Source organism: Echinops telfairi, unplaced genomic scaffold (assembly GCF_000313985.2).
Source record: "Echinops telfairi isolate 266 unplaced genomic scaffold, ASM31398v2 ScPeMD7_7461;HRSCAF=8499, whole genome shotgun sequence".
Classification (NCBI taxonomy): domain Eukaryota; kingdom Metazoa; phylum Chordata; class Mammalia; order Afrosoricida; family Tenrecidae; genus Echinops; species Echinops telfairi.
Genome location: NW_022111361.1, coordinates 2,990,441 through 2,995,444, shown reverse-complemented (window position 1 = coordinate 2,995,444; position 5,004 = coordinate 2,990,441). Strand labels below are relative to the sequence as shown.

Sequence of the window (5,004 nt, the reverse complement as noted above, 5' to 3'; positions counted from 1 at the left end):
AGCCTGTAAATTGAGGCACAGAACAAGCAAGGCAGCTGCACACTGGTCCGATGATCAAAGAGTGAGAGACAAGAAAGGTGAGGTTCACTGAGCCATTTATCTCTCCGCCCTTCAATTAATCCCACTTATGTTTATCGACCAGGCTGGCACAATAAACTAACTATCTCAGCATGAAAACATGAAACACTTCCAGATACACTAAAATAGCTTTAAGATGGTAACAGTAATAATAAAAGTGTTTTGATGTGTTTGGCAAAGTAGTATCCTATTGTTATTATATGCCTCAAACTTTTATTTCTTTAAAAAAAAATCATTTTATTGGGGGCTCTTACAGCTCTTATCACAATGAATCCATCCATCCATCGTGTCAAGCACATTTGTACATATGTTGCCATCATCATTTTCAAATCTTGAGCCCTTAGTATTTCTCCCTCCCTCACCTTCCCTCATGAACCCTTGCTAATTTATAAATTATTATTATTTTTTCATGTCTTATACTGACCGATATCACCCTTCACCCACTTTTCTGTTGTCTGTCCCCCGGGAGTGGGTTATATGTAGATCATTGTGTTCAGTTCCCCTTTTCTACTCACACCTTCCCTTTCCCCTTCTGGTATGACTATTCTTATTATTCATCCTGAGGGGTTTATCTAGCAGGATTTGTAAGGTAGAACTGGGGAAATGGAAGCATTAAAGAACCAGAAGAAAGCTGTATATTTCATCGGTGCTATAACACATCCTGACTGGCTCTTCTCTTTCCTGTGACCTTTCTGTAAGGGATGTCCAATTGTCTACAGGTGGGCTTTGGGTCTCCACTCTGCACTCCCTCTCATTCACATTGACATGATTGTTTGTTCTGGATTTTGACGCCTGATACTGATGCCGTCGACACACAGGCTGGTGTGCTTCTTCCATGTGGGCTTTGTTGCTTCTCAGCTAGATGGCGCCTTATTTATCTAGAAGGCTTGAAGACCCCAGATCAGGCATCCTCAAACTATGGCCCGCGGAGGACATTTATCCAGCCCGCCGGATGTTTTTGTCCCATTTGTTTTTTTACTTCAAAATAAGCTATGTGCAGTGTGCATAGGAATTTGTTCATAGTTTTTTTTAAAACTATAGTCCTGCCCTCCAGCGGGTCTGAGGGACAGTGAATTGGCCCCTGTTTAAAAAGTTTGAGGACCCCTGCCCCAGATGCTATATTTTTCGATAGCCAGGCAGCAGCATCTTTCTTCGCCACCTTTGTTTATGTATCCATTTTTTCTTCAGCAATAGTGTTGGGAAGGTGAGCATCACAGAATGCCGGGCTATAGGAACAAAGTGGTCTTGTGTTGAGGGAGGACTACCTCAGACTTCTCGTATGCTAGGCGTTATGGGAAGTGGTCTGTAACTGTAGGTTTTTTGTAACAAGAGACTGTGTGTTCTGTGGTTCTGCTGCCTGGTTGGATGAGCGGACACTTCACCTCCTGGTCCTTCCTTGGCTAGAGCTGAGTTTACCTGAGATTCACTGGAAGCTTTCTTTCTTTTTTTTTTTAACCAGAGCCGGCCAATATGGCTTTTTCTCTCAGCAGGATAATGGCAGTACTTCCACAAACTGAAGTACTGTAATTGCAGCCTGCTTTTCACTGGAAGCTTTCATCTGTTGCTGCTGTTGTGAGCTGCCCTTGTGTCAGCCCTGACTCATATGACCCCCGCGAAATGGGTCAAAGTGCTGTCCAGGCCTGTGTCATATCTAGGATCAGTAGCAGACCAGTTTTAATGTGATCCATCGGGTGTACATCGGCTAATTGTCAGAAGTCAATCATTGGGTTTTTCTTCCTGACCTACCTTACTTTGGGAGCCATTGACCTCTGTTCTGCATCAGAGCACTACATATGCCATCACAGACAGGTGACGGCTGCACTTGGAGCACAACACTCAAGGCTAATGTTCTTGGTGACTTAGGCTAAACTAGTGTGTGATTTAAAGACTTTGTGGGCTATTTTTGAGTTCAGACATTGGTCAAAACCCTGGCAGAATCAGAATGACTCAGATGGCATACAGTGTAGCAGAATTTTCCCTGTCTGCGCTTGCCTCTGGTTTTTACACATGGAGGGGCTATTCAAACCATACTAATTTGAATTTCACTTCTATCTCTTCTATGAATCTGTCTCAGAGCACTCCCTGCATGTTTTAACGGATTTTAATATAGCCTTTCATCATTTCCTGTGTTCTAGTCTCATGTCATACTTCCTCATTTCCCACAGCACAGCACAGAGCATGGTGTGGACAGGATTCGCTGAGCCTGCTGGACCGTTTCTCGCTCCAAGAAGCCCAGTTAGAGTTATCAGAAAAGCCTAGGGTGAGCTGAAGAAGGTTTCCTTACGAGGTTAAGCCCTCCAAAAGACTATGCTGAAGCCAGATTGATTATGGATTTTTAGCTAGTCTGATGTTTTCAACATTAATTTTATTTGTTATTAATTGCTGTTGAGTGTATTGTTGAGCTGTGGCTATTGAGCACATACAGTAGAACAAACACCCACTCAAAAACTTCTACATGTGACAATGACCATCTTTAACTTAGGCAACCACCCACACTCTCATGAATTCACTGCCCCCACCCCACCCCACCCGTGTCCTCTCTAAGTTTTTGAATTGCTATTGTCAACTTCATCTGATCTTGATAAGTCTTTTTAAAAAGCACAACACTCAAGGCTAATATGCATTACTAGTTAAGCTAAACAACAGCTTGGATTAAAGACTTTGTGGGATAATTTTTAGTTTAAGGTTTCAAGATAATCCCAGGACGTTTCAGGGGTTTACCCAGGGTCATGGTGTGGGGGGAGGTCAGATGCGCAGGCATTCCCCCACTGAGGGCAATCAGTTGCCAGACTGCTCTCATCCCTTCACAGGGTGGGTCTGCTCCCTGCCTCTGGGGACAATGGACAGGCTCCTGTAGGAGGAGTTCGCATCCTACTGATAATGGTTCCTATGGAGACCCAGAGACCACCCCCTAGACCAACCCCTCATTACTGTGCAACCTATAGTGCAGCCCCTTCCTGTGACATGTGTCTCTACCTATAATTAGTGGGCTGGCATGCCCCCAAAAGGTATATAGGTGTGAGTCAGCAATATAGAGCTCTCTCTGACTCTGAGCTCCTTGCTGCTCACTCCCTGGTCACTCCCCTCTCCCTTGTTCCCTTCCCCTCCTTCCCTTCCCCCTCTCTCCACGTGGACCACCAAGCTGGGCTGAGGTGAGCAATGCTACCATGTAATGTGTCTAACTGCATTATTGTATTATCTCTCATGCTCTCAATGACTTTAATATAATACTTATATATCTCAACCGTACAATTGTGCATTATTGAACCCAGAAGTAGTATTACTGAATCCGAGTAGTACTATAAGTAGTATCAGCAGGTGGGGGCTGGCCCTTCACCCCCCAGAGCCAATTTTTTAATTTAATACTACAGCCAGGCTTGTGATCAGTGCCAGTTCGGGAACGGAAGTGGCCACACGAACTGAGGAGTGAGTAAAAATATGAAATACAAAGCAATGACTCGGCCAAGCCAACGGAGAATGGAGATCTCCCTTGAATCACAGCTCAGTGGAATTCTGGAATTTGAAAACATGGATCGAAAACGGCCCGAGGGTTGAGAAGTTTGAGGAGAATGTATAGCTCAGGAAGGAAGGTTTTTTTAGTTCCGTTTTTCCACAAAAATTTCAAAGCCCCTCGTATATCCATAATCGCCCCATTAAATGCTCCCCGTTCAGTCTAAGTGCCGGAAAACTGCTAACTGAAAGTCACACAGGCCTTTTACATTATGGTCGGAAGCATGCAGAGCAGCTATTAAGCATTTAATCAGGGACATAACGACATTCTGATTAGACCGCTCTAAGATCATCTGTGGTGAACGGCTTGCAAGCGGGAATCCAGCGAGGGAGCATGGGGGCTTGGACCACCAGCGTGAATGAATATACAGAGAGCTGCAAGGGTTTGGGAGGTGGAAACAGCCACATTCCTCGATTTGGGGCTTGTGGTAGTTACAAAATCTGTTGTCAATTTGAAATCTAAGAGTGGAGGGGTGGAGTCTACAGCCTGTCAATCATCAGGTCATAGCTTGATGACCTCATTTGGAGGCCCTAAGGAGAAAAACTGCTTGCTGGAGGCTGGACACATGCTCACTGCTTTGGAGACATTGCTGTGGAGAAGACGCATGGAGTTATGCTAGAGCCCAGGAGCTGGAGGAGCCACATGGTGACTGACGCCAGCGCTGAGATGCCTCTACTGCCACTGCATCCACTAGACCTTCCATCACTGGCCTGTGATCTTCCAGTATTCGGCATCATTGCACGTGCTTCATGAGTCAGAAGAGGACTTTATAGATTGGTATGTGGCATATGGGCTAATATCAGACTTATGGACTTGATCTGGACTGGGTTGAGATGTTTTCTCAATATTCAATTGCTCTTGTCTATAAAGCTCTCTCATAACACATGAGTGTCTATGAATTTGTTTCTCTGGTCTACCGGGACTGGCACAGGGCTTGAGCAACTGGGAGGATGGACGTGAACCTTGTGAGAAGTAGAGGACTGAGATCTCACTCAGTCTGGGGATCACCAAGTCTTGTTACCTTAGGTGCGTATGAATCATTCCACTGAATGAAGATGCCACATTGGCAATAGTTTATAAACAGGTGATGGTCTTTAACAAGATAATGTTTCAAATACAGCACTCCTGGGGATCAGAGCACGAAAAGCAGAAGTGTGAGTGGCTGGCGCTGTTGGAGGTTGTGAAATAAAGACGTTCCCATTGGACAGTTTCTAGAACAACCCCCCTCCACCGCGAAGTATGAAGAAAGAGAAGACGAGAGGATAGAGGTGCCCAGGAAGGAGAAAAGGAGGTGGAAACATAATCTTGAGAACAGGAAAATGAGCGCATGTGGAAATGCAGTGTGGGTAACGTGAGGAGCCCCAGGACAAGTGTGTGCCGAGTATTATGTACTTGATGAATGGGGGGGGGGGGGG

The 5,004-nt window shown here is 45.1% G+C and overlaps 1 protein-coding gene and 1 pseudogene across 1 annotated transcript in view; both read right to left on the bottom strand.

Moving 5' to 3' along the window:
* ARHGAP21 (Rho GTPase activating protein 21) overlaps window positions 1-5,004 on the bottom strand; it is a 166,344-nt gene that overhangs the window by 20,497 nt on the left and 140,843 nt on the right. The window lies entirely within an intron of this gene.
* LOC115873108 lies at window positions 1,545-1,619 on the bottom strand (annotated as a pseudogene).